Source organism: Danio rerio, chromosome 9, assembly GCF_049306965.1.
Source record: "Danio rerio strain Tuebingen ecotype United States chromosome 9, GRCz12tu, whole genome shotgun sequence".
Classification (NCBI taxonomy): Eukaryota; Metazoa; Chordata; class Actinopteri; order Cypriniformes; family Danionidae; genus Danio; species Danio rerio.
The window spans coordinates 15,709,082-15,721,794 of NC_133184.1; the positions used below are offsets into that span (position 1 = coordinate 15,709,082).

The 12,713-nt window shown below is 35.0% G+C and overlaps 1 long non-coding RNA gene across 1 annotated transcript in view; it reads right to left on the bottom strand.

Moving 5' to 3' along the window:
* Positions 1-12,457, bottom strand: part of LOC141376089 (uncharacterized) — a 1,000,182-nt gene extending 987,725 nt beyond the window's left edge. Inside the window, exon 1 of the long non-coding RNA XR_012385233.1 lies at positions 11,743-12,457. This is a non-coding gene — a long non-coding RNA (uncharacterized lncRNA). The remainder of the gene's footprint in view (positions 1-11,742) is intronic.
* Positions 12,458-12,713: the final 256 nt, after the last annotated feature.

The window sequence follows — 12,713 nt, forward strand, 5'->3', positions numbered from 1 at the left end:
TTCTGCTGTTAACAGTTCATCAATTCATCCTTTAATTAGATTCTTAACTTCATCACTGTCTGAGTGTTCAACCCTCTGTAGTGAGGACACTAGTGAGGAGTTTGCTCTGGGATTTAAGGGGTTAAATGTGTTTAATGAAAAATACAGACTGTCGAATGTATTTGATGTATATGTATATGGATTTACAAATGTACAGTAGATTACTGGCAACAGCTGCCGGTATTTTTCCGTAAAATGAACAGATTTTTTTTAACAGTGTAAATAAATAAAATCTAAATTATAAATGTTGTGTTAATTGAACTAAACATTACATTTATGTAACTAACTTAAGTTTACTCAAATGAATATTCTTTTTTAAGGTAACTTAACTGGGTTACGTGGAACCTGTTGACATAAAAAAGTGATTAAAGCCAACATGTCATTTTTTTGAGTGCACCATTGTGGAGGATAGTGGCATCTGTGGTTGCCACAGTTGTGGTTAAACTTAGGTTAGCTGATGTTGTGCTGCATATTCTTTTGTTTAAAAGTAACTGTCTAGTTACAAATACAGTGAAAATCTGTTTGCTAGTTATACATACATGAACACATAAGTTCATTGAATGACTTTACGTTTTTGTGAACTAAACTGGGTTTTTGTGAACTAAACATTGTATTTGTTGATATAATATGGTTATTTTCTGTAAATTTAAACAGTCCTATAAACTTCCGTATTTTTACAGAAAATTCCTGGCAACCACTGCCGGTATTTTTCAGTAAATTTAACAGATTTTTTTAGCAGTGTAAATAAATTAGAGCTAAATTATAAATGTTGTGTTGACTGAACTAAACAACATTACCTTACCTTTATTTAACTAACTTAAGTTCACTCAAATAAATATTCTTTCTTTAAGGTAACTTAACTCGGTTACGTGGAATCTGTTGACATAAAAAAAAAGTTAATTAAAGCCAATTTTTTTCATTTTTTTGAGTGTACTTAAGTACAAAGTTTGGTGAACTGAACAATTCAAGTATAATCTACTTAAGTACTAAGTTTGGTGAGCTGAACAATTTAAGTATAATCTACAAAACCGGCAAGTTAAATGAACTCATACATGCAAGTTTTGGGAGACTCCATTACTCAATTAAATTGAGGCAACGAGTTTACTCAAATAATTTAGCTCAGTCAACTTATTAGGGTTTTCAGTGAATTGCATTAATTTGTTCATCCATAGACCCATTAGATCAACTAGTATTCATTACATGCTAGCTAATACAATTATTGTTTAATTATGATGCTAATGCTAACTACTGAAAGCATCTCTTTGTTTTGTTTTCTTTTTTGTTTGTTTGTGTTTCTTTTTCACATTTTGGTTAAGTCCATTCAATTATTAATTTTCCTTCAGCTTAGGCCCTTTATTCATCAGGGGTCGCCACAGTGGAATGAACCACCAACTATTCCAGCATATGTTTTACAGAGCGGATGCCCTTCCAGCTGCAGCCAAGTACAGGGAATCACCCCTACACATTGTTTCACACTGATACACTATGGCTAATTTAGTTTATTCATTTCCCCTACACCACATTTATTTGGACTGTAAGGGAAACCGGAGCATCCGGCAGAAACCCACAGCAACACATTAAAACAAACTTAAAGCCTTTAATTAAAAATTTAGTGAACGATGTGTTATAGATGTGTTATATGCAGTAGATATTCTATGTTCTCTAAATAATCACCCATTTTTTTCACCCATTTGCTGCTTGTGTCTTTCTTCTCAGGAAACAACCCATTGAGTCTATTTGAACCCAAGTGGATCACAGCAGAGCATCCGCTGACTATTTGTTCTTTTAGTTTGTTATAAACAGCAAAGAAAGAAGGAGGGAACATTCTGACACTGTCTGTCACGTTCTGACACGCAAATCTGAAAGAGTGCCACAGATAAACCGGGGTGGGTTATATGAGTCCTACACCCCCAAGGAATAAAAAAAAAAGCTTTTCTAGCGCATCAGCATTTACCACAGACTTTAAGGGACCGGTTCGGGCACATCTAGATAAGCTCTTTGCAATTGCGGCTCCTCAGGGAATGAAAATACAAGGCAAGCTTAAAAGGGACTCCACCTTATCAAGTTCCTGCCCCACTTCTGCTTCAGAGGTATTTCCGGTGATTCCGGCGAAGAAGAAAAAAACACGTATACAGTCCAAATTTGACTTTGCAATAGCACAAATAAATAGAATTAATTGTAGATATGAATAAAATAAACAGTGTCTAGTTTATTTTCATGAAATTAAAAACAAAAAAAGCTAATTATAAACCTAATTTTATTGTTTTGTTTTTTTTGATAGCTTTACAATTCTAACATTTAAAAATTGCATTGCACTATTTATTACTATTAAAGTATCCCATCAAAAGGAAAATTTTATTTATGCATTGAATATATTTGCTTTGCATAGATGTATATGAAAATGATGGTTTATTATGATAGAACACTATTTGGCGAAGGTAAAACTATTTGAAAATTTGGAAGTTAAAAGAAAAGTAAAAAATGATGAATCCTCTTCTATAAGTCTTCCTTTTTTGAAACTGATCTTTTTATAGCTTTAAATGTCTACTTAAAGTGTGCATCAAACTGTTTATTACTATTAAGCTGCACTGAAAAAAAAATAGCAAGTAAACAATTTCCATTAAGAAACTGCTAATTTGCTAAAATGCTATTAAATGTGAATATTATGAGTAGAAAGATTTGAGTGTATTTTCTTAAATGCACTACAATATTCTTCATTTTTGTACATTTACAGTAACATAAAACCCTTAACATAACTTAGAAACAAGCTGTATTGCATACAGCTTGTGCTATAAAAATGTGACAGTAGAACACAAAACCAATCATAAGGAAATTTTGATTTGTGCATTGAATAAGTATGTTTTTCATAGATGTATGGAATAGGACAATATTTAACAATAGGACAATACTTGGCCAACTATTTAATTATCTCAAAGTTAAAAGAAAAGTAAAATTTAAGAAAATCCCCTTTAAGGTTGTCCAAATGAATTCATTAGCAATGCATATACTATCACTACCAGATTATTTTGACACATACAATACAGTAAATTTTTGGCTATTGTCAAAAAACATGCTACATAAAACTGGTTTTGTGATCCAGGGACACAAACAAAGTTGATCTTGAACCCCGTTATGTGAGCCAAAATGAAGACATTTAAAAAAAAAAAAATCTTTGCTTTACAGAATAATGTCTCACAAGTTTGAAGCTACACATTCGTGAGTAAAATAATCTGTCCTTTTATTTTGCTTTGAGAGTTTTAAGAATTAATTACATGCTTTAACTCTGGGCTGTGTTTATTTATTTTGTGAATTTCCCATGCACTGGCAAATGGTGCTCATACATTTCATTAAAACAAATAAGCATTTTCTCACAAGATTCTGGACTACAATCAATCTATAATTGAAAAGGAAAGTCCACTAAAACAAAGCACCTCTTTTTTGTTAGAAATATTTTTGAAAAGATTATGGAAACTGAAAGCCAAATTAACAGTTTCTGCATTTTGTGATTCACAAGTGTTTTCCGACTTTTGATGTTGAAAATTTCTAAAAAGTGACTTAAAACTTAAAATAAAATAATGTATAAAACAAATATTATATAGAGAAATAAATCTGTAAAATAACAGAAATTGTACAGGCAGTTTATTACAAGTTTTTTTTTTACTGTAACGTACAACACATTAAAACTATTAAAAATGTTCATTAAAGCAACTTTTTAATAATTTTTCAAGGTTAAAAGTTGTTGAAATAAAGATCAAGACCCCATAAATGCAATTCAAAAGCATAAATAAATCTGTGGGGGGAAAATTGAATAATAGGAAAATCGCTAATTTATGGATCTTTCTTAGTGTAGGAAAAAAAAACTATGTATATCAATGGCTGCAAGTTTCCATCATTCTTCAAAACATCTTCCTTTGCGCTCAAAATAAGAACTGGTTCGGAAATTGGTTTGGAAATCGCCCAGTGATTCTCCGTAGTCAAAGGGCTCAGGACAATATTTCTGTTGTATTTTTTTTCTTTTTTGCACAAAGAAGGTCAAAATGATCCATCTAATTTTGTAATTTCACAATAGCTTTGCATTACATAATGTTTGAACTCAGTGTGGGAAGGAACTGAGCCTGTGGAGTTCCCCATGTCTGATCTAGGAGAATGTTAAAGCTCTTCTAGAAACACTGCAATGAATCAAAAGGACTTTTCCCGTAAAGAGCTAGATAAGCTTTGGATTACAAATACAGAAAGTAGTGCAAAAACAAGCAAGGAAGTACAGATCTACACTCCCAAAGAGTGGCATTATAGTGTAAGATGAGCTATGGAGCGGTCTTTCTCAGGAGACGTAAAAAGAGCGGAAACACACACCACTTCACATCCTTCCTAGAGAACTGTAATTACCCATGTTTAAAGTCCATTCAACTAGGGACGAGTCGCTACACGTTAATACAAAAAGTGACCTACTAAGAAGCAGAAATCTCTTTTTCTCTTGGGTTCTTTCTCTCTTCACTATGTCCTCTGACCTTGACTTGCCCAACAAAGCCATGTTGTTTCCACCCCCCAATGGGAAGCTGCGCAAAGAAAAAAGGTCAACACACTTTTGCGATAAATTAGCATCAGGAACTCCTTTAAAGCCAAACTGTTAGCGCTTTAGCATTTAAAGTCCCACATGGAATCTGCACCAGTCAATAGAACGATTGTTAAAGCGTGTGACATCCAATAGAATTCAACATGTGACCCCAGGGAAACCTCTGGAACAAATGTTTGATGAGGTGACGGAGGCTGTGATTTATACAGGGTAGTATGCCTCTTTTCCTCTAAAAACAAATAAATGTAGGGGTTTGAAGCCAGTGGTGTGTCCTTGGAACTCAAAATTTAGGGGGAAAAAAAGCTATTCATCATCATTGATTAAAGTGTATGAATTGCTGATGAACAACAGAGAACATAATTTACTTTCTTGTCCCACCGAGAGACTATCTACTGTAATTTGTAATCTTTAAATGGGCTGTGATTCCACATTTTGTATATTACTGACAATAAATAAAGCAATAAGCAAAGTCTGGGAGTTACATTACATCCAAAACAAGCACATGAATAGAAAATCATCTCTGACCTTCAAAAAGCTATTTTTCATGGGAGATTATAGGACAGGAAGTCTGCTAGACATGTGGTAACCTCTGTGGCTTTTTCACATTTGACAAAACTTAAGCATTTGGTGTAAGTCGTGGTGACCAGCAGAAAAACTGATGAATCATATGTAGTGAGAAGCCCAATTGAGCATTTTTTGGCCAAAGAGGGATATGGGGACTATTTGCTGATGCTAATGGGTGTTTGTGTAGCGGCTGCTTTTAGAGGGGGCAGGAGGATTAGCTGAAGAGTGATAACAAAATATGTGTGAGCCGACAGGAAACTGCCAGTCCCTCACGTCCATCTTCAACACCCCCTCAGTCTCCATGCATTTCTGCTTTGCTCAGGACAAACACCATGGAAAGCAATGGCCTTTTTGAAAGCAGGTCATTGGGGTTTGTCCCTTTGGACCATGTGACCTTTCAAAATAGCATTCATGGAAAACTTTTATTATGTAAAAATATTTAAATTTATTAGCCACAGCCATATCACCCTGCAGCCCAAGACCGTTTACTCACTGAAGCTAAGCAGGGCTGAGCCTGGTCAGTACCTGGATGGGAGACTCTGTGGTCTGCGTGAGTCCTAATGCCTAGTAAAAGTGAAGGGGACACTACATTGTCTGTGGATGCCATCTTTCGGATGAGACGTTAAACCGAGGTCCTGACTCTCTGTGGTCATTAAAAATCCCATGGCACTTCTTGTGAAAAGAGCAGGGGTAACCCCGGTGTCTTGGCCAAAGTCCCTCTATCGGCCCTTACGATCATGGCCTCTCAATCATCCACATCCACTGAATTGGATCTATCACTGTCTCTCCATTCCTTCAATATTTGGTGTGTGGTGAGCGCACTGGCGCCATTGTCCAAGTCGATGCTGCAAACTGGTAGTGGTGTAGAGAGACCCCCCTCATGATTTTGAAGCGCTTTGGATGTATGGCTAAGCACAATAAATGCACTTTATAGGTGTTTTTTGGGTATTTTAATGAAAAACATTTTACATACTGTGCCTTTTTTATTCGTTGTCTTTTTTGCTGTCTGAGGTCCAAGGTTTTTACTTTGAAAACCATAAAAATCTATAAATAATACACTTTTTTTTCTACCCTGGTTTTTTGAAGGCTGACTTCAAAAGTCAATTTTATGAGCGGTCCACTCTAACAGCTTGGAAGTACATGCTCAGTGCGATGACTGAATAAAAGTTCTGCATAGTAAAGTAGCTCTCTTTTCACCCATCAGTTTATGTGAGGAATTAAATGTTTCTTTATGGTAACCTTGACAACAAACATAGCCCTTTTCACTTGTTTGTTCTTACTTATGATGTGACAGATTTTTAGGGCTGCTGTCAATAAGCTTTTATTATTTATTTTTTCAGTAACGAGGGATGTTTTTAGTTCTGAAACCTACAGGACATTAGTACAATGACATCTTTTAAATGAAATGCATGCAAAAGTTGCTTTATATGCAAAAGTTGAACCTTTCAACAGTTCAATTAACACATAAAATCACTTGAAATTTTTTGAAACACGATGAACATATTTTCACATTTTTACAAGGAGAAAAAAAATCAACCAAGGCTCATTCTGAAAACCTACCTTCATATACATTTTTGAAGAGCGCCAAATACGTCCCAGGAGCTGTGTTTTTTTTTTTTCTTTTTTTTTTTTTTTGCAGTTTTTGTTTTCGCGAATCCACCAGAGGCCTCTGTGTACACTTTTTCAGATCTTAAATTTCTCTCACGAGTGCCATTCGCGACTGCTGTTCTCATGAAATCCACCTGAGGTCACTATCGACTGACTGTTTGACTGACTGTCTGTTTTTTGCCATGTTTTCAGATTTTACTACATTCTCACTCTGTTATTTACTTGTTTATTTCATTTTTTGTCTTTTGTTTTGTCTTAACCACTTTCCGGAATCATTCTTTCCCAGACTCATTGTCATGGTCAACTCCTCTCAAATTGCAGCCATACATAGTTCTGGCTACATAATTCGTGATCTTCAGAAATGTATGTAGGTCTACGTTTTCAGAATGAGTTCATGTTGAGAAAAATGCACAAAAACATAAAAAGAATGTAATTTCTTTAGGCAAAATATATATTGTTTATATATATATATATATATATATATATATATATATATATATATATATATATATATATATATATATATAGGCATAATATATACTTCTTTTTATTAGAAAAAAATAATTAATCAAGTATAAAATAATTAAATAACTAAACTAAGACAGGAAATTACATCACAGAGAGGGCAAAAAAAAAATCACATCTTTTTCTTTTATTTGTGTAACATGGGTTTGTTCATTCAACAGGTCTTGGAGCAGCAACTATTCTTTACAATTGTTTTAAAACCACCAATACATTAAAATGAGTACATTCCTAATAATCATGAACAATATTTCTCTTATACTGTTAGTTCTGAACTTAACATGAATTTCCAAAAAAAGGTTTCTTGGAAAAGCAAACTATGTTTACACCTTGTCTTCAGTTTATAACACATCTCAACTTCTGACAGCCTTTACAGTAAGCTTATCATACTGTGGGGCCACTGAGGCCCCGTTTACACTAATGCGTTTTAGTTTGAAAACGCTTAAGTTTTACTACGGTTGCGCCATCCGTCCACACTACGCCGGAGTTCTCGAGCGCCGAAAACGGAGCGTTTCGAAAATGCTGGAGAGGCCGTTTTCATTCTGAAACGCTGCTGCTCCGTCTAATGTAGATGATGGAAAACTAGGACATCTGAAAACGGAGGCGGGGCTGCCGACATTCGCCTCTCTGATTGGGGCTTTTCCTCAATATTAAGTAGCCCAACACACACAGTTCAGTCTTGCATCTTCTCCGTGTAAGTTCAGAATACGCAAGTTTGATCAAGGCTGCAGTCTCTTCTTCTCAGTTTGATATGGTAAACAGACAATACCGAGGACACGGGTAAATCTTCAAAGGGAACAGTGTACTGTATAATATTCACATCACCCTGGCTACGTTGTTTCACTTTCTCAACAATAAAATGTAAACATGATATAAGGAACTGCCTATTTTCATTTTAATATTAACAACTAAACAGACAGCAGAAATGTTGAGGCGCCGTGCTGCATTTATGAGCGTCATCTTTACTGTGTGGTTATTTATAACAAAACGGAGCCGATAACAACTGCCTCCTTTCAATTTCAGTGAAAATACGAAACATGCCCTCTCTTTTGCTGAATATCAGTTTTAATAATCGATAATGGCCATTATAAAAGTATAGCATACAATAAGTGTATACATTATAGGAAATAAAGGCAAGCGATCAGTCAATATACAGAATAGGCTACGTGGTTACATTAATCATTAACTTATCTTTGCGCTCAGCCAAAACACGTTACCTGAGAACAAGTAATAGATTCCAATGACCAAAGTCAGGGAATCTGTCATTAGATAAAGACAACAAGATGAATGAAATAGCCCGTTTAATAAATATAGTGAGATTAGATCCAGCGGGAGATGGGCTGCAGCGCTTGACAAAGAGTGTGAGTGTGGTCACGTGATGTGCGTTTTCAGCGTTTTGGTGTGGACGGAGAGCAGTTCAGAAACGTTGGGTAAAACGCGAGTGTGGATGCGGATCGTTTTCATTCTAAAACGCCGTTTTAAAACTAAAACACACTAGTGTAAACGGGGCCTGAGAGTGTTGTCTAACAGGCGGACACTGGCAGTTATCAACACACATGCATAGTGATGAGTTCTATTTGCTGTGGCCTGTTAAATAAATCTAGACTACATCTAAGTTACACAATATGTTTACAGTAAACAAAGCCAAACAAATCCAGCCTGGTTAATATAAAGTTTGGTGATTTTGCAAGACTAAATAAAAACATTGTTATTCTGGGTTTAATCCAGAGTTTGTGATTAAAACCCTATAATACACCGGGCGCAATGTGGCGCAAGGCGCAACGCAATTGTTATCTGCTAGTTTCAGGTCGGCACAAGAGTAGTTTTGACATAATGCGCCAAGCTGTTTAAATAGCAAATGCATTTGCGCTCATATGTGTGCCCATAGGCGTTCTGGTCTAAAAAAGCAGGCATGTTTTGGTGTGTTGCTGACACGTTGCTATTTTGAGAAACTAGTCTGTTCTTTAGACCAGAACAAAGCCGGTCTAAACTCCGGCGCAGAGTGCGCCTCGCTTACACACTGCTTAATACACAAGATGTAGACAAGATGTAGAGCAATACGCAAATATCTTTACAAATGAAAAATAATTAAAATATTAAGCATATATTCCAATGACCAATATAAGGATATATATAGGATATAAATATAAAGGATTAAAATATTACAAAACATTATTTTCTAGCCTATATAAATTTGAAAACCACTGCCTTGAATCCTTCTTCATCTCGGGAGACTTTTTCAGTTCATTCAATTTGCTTTTGTATATTGTTATCATTATAAGAAGTATTATTTATTATATCCATATTTATATTTGTTTTATTAAAAAAAATATTTAGATTTGTCCACCTGTCCGGTTTTAGACCATATGGGTCATAGCATGTGTATTAGGATATAAATCAGTATTTTGACCACACTTCGTTATTATTGTTCATTTATTCATTTGCTGGAAATTAGAACTGAATTTAGAAATAGTTTTGAAACAAATATTTGCGCTTAACAAACAAAATGAATTATTTATAGGCTAATTGATGTCTGTGCCTACAAGGTTTCCCTATCCATGAGAGCAAAAGTGAAAGTGAATTATGAGATGCCTTATCTCTCATTCTCGGGCTGTAGATGCTCTTTTTAACTGTTTTCTTGCTAGTGAAATGCTCAGTTTTTCCACTTCCACTTACTTTACCTCATATTAATAGCAAATTCGCTTATGGTGCAAGACAACTGGCTCTTAAAGGGAATGGGAGATGAGACTCTGATTGGTTTATTCTTAAAACACACCTATAACTCACTAAGAAAATAAATTCAACTCTTTTAGACCATGCGCCATGGCGCAAAGCAGATTTTTCCGTCCTTAAAATAGCAAAAGTGGATTCTGACAGCTCGCCCTGCGCTTTCCGCTTTGAGCATGGACTGTCAAAATAGAGTCCTAAATCTGAACCACATGCACCTGAAAGTGTGACATACAGTAGAAGCAAAGATGCAATCACATGAAACATGCAGACAATCATTTTGTTTGGTTCATTTCTCACAAGAGAGCCAGTGCCATTAAAGATTATGAGAGATGGGTCATTCTACAGAAATGTCCGTTGACATTTTTTGATGTCTGTGGTAAAAAAAAAATTTCTGAACTGAACTTTAGTTTTTATTTTCTATTGGATTCAGATCAGAGGATTGGCTAGGTCATTCTAGCAGCTTTATTTTCTTTTCTGAAAGCAGTTTCTAAGAGTGGGTTTGGAATCATTGTTTTGCTAAAATGTCCTCCCTGATGTCATCTTCATCTTCTTGTAAAGTAGGTTTTGGGACGGAAACATACGTTGTATTATTTTTAATGTTACAAATTAAAATATTATATTTAATTATTATATTTAATAATTTTCATTTACACAGAAAAAGGGCAGGGGTGATTTCTAAATATTGAGCGATTTCAGCTGTTGTCTGGGTTTTTCGATGCCCTTTTAGACCTTCCTTTCTTTGTGTATTTAATACTTTCCACTTTATCATTTCAGTTTATTTCTCATAACTTCTAAACAAATTAGTTTTGTTTTCTTTGTATGTATAGACTACTTTAGTTATTACTGACATCTGGTAAAAAAAATTCAAGTCAAGTCAACAGCAGATTAGCAGTTTAGCATTAAGAAACCATGATGATGAACTCAGAGTAAGCTAAAACTAAACATGCAACTTAAAACTTAAAAAGTAAAACTGCAACCAGCTTTGGGCAACATGCCTTTGGTGCAAAGTAAAACCATGCAGACACCCAATGAATAAACACACACACAAAAGCCATACAAACTGACTCATATGTACTCAGACACGACTGTCACCGGACGTCTTATTGTTGATGGCATTTCTATCATTTCCCATACAACAAAGCACAAGACACCCCTGCTTAGCCCCTTCTGAATTTTGTGCATCTGTACACAGGACATTCTGTTTTCTACCCCACAGTGTTTCACAAAATGAATGCTGGAGAGTGAAAAGACAAGGCTGATGTCATGCACATAAATATTTTTGGAGTGCATAAGTGTAGTCTGTAGACCCAAAAAGGAAAGCAGAGGGTTTGCTTTATAAATAATGAAATATAAAGCATTGGTTACTGGCACAGAGGAGGGTGACCTCGTCTCTTTAATCGATTACATACAGGCTGTGATGAATGAATACAAGCTCTGCACCACGTCTAAAGAAGGAGATGGGGTGAAAAAAGAAAAACAAAGACATGAGGATGAAGGTGTGAGAGGGATGAATGAAAAAAAAGTCAGGGAAACTATAGGGAAACAGGGCTAAAAAGAATTATAGAGGCAGGAGCAAACTGAGGACTGCCATATAAATGCCCCAATAAACTCACTGCAAAGATGAATATCTTTATTATTTGAATTGATTGTATGCTATTGGCAAACATTTAACATTAAACATTTATTGGCAAACACCCACACTGCACACTGTTAAAAATTGTCCCGTTAAAAAACAGTAAAATACTGGCAGCTGCAGTTGCCAGCAATGTACTGTTATTTTACAGTATGTTGCTGTAAAAATACATGGACTACATTGATTTACACAATACTCAAGTGAACTCATTTTGCTCACTGAAAGCAACTGCCTCAACTTGGTCAACTGCTGAATGAGTTTATGAAGTAATGTGCTATATATGCTTAGAAGCATACTTATAATGATAACTTATTTTAGTTAATTAGAAAAGTTCGGTTTAACTCTAATGTCTTATTTTTCACAACAGCACACATACATGTAAATCTGGAATCACCAGAGAGATTCTGACTGCATCAGCCACTAAACAGCCGCTATCTTTAAATAGAGAAACATGCAGAATAACATCAGCAGTTCATTGTTCATCTTTAACTCATACACTAGCTCTACTGTCCTCCACAACGGTGACACACAGAAGAAATTAGCTTCAGGTTTTACAGTAAAATACTGTTTTTCCTTGATTTAACAGTAATCTACTGGCAGCTGTGGTTGCCAGCAATATACTGTTTTTTTACAGTCTACTTCCGTTGTGTAAATTAACAGTATATTACTGTTAAAATACATTTTTACACTGCGTTTTTACCTCTCACACCTTTAACCCTTTAAACCCCAGAGCCTATACTTCAGTTTTAATTGAAGTGTCCACACTACTGAGTGTTCAAGAAACATGGAGCAAAGCTGAAGTAAATTCATTAATTAACTGACTAATTAAATGATAATTGAGGATTAACAATGAACAAATGAAGAAATACTGAAGGGAAAAAACAAGAACAGAACATACAAAACTTTAGTCACAGCTTTATAATGAAATAACCTGAAGAACAACAAATGATTAAATCATTTAAATGATCAGCAGATGATTAAACAACTCTACAAACATCATCACCAGCTACGCTTATTACTTAATACATGTATTTTTGTATAACA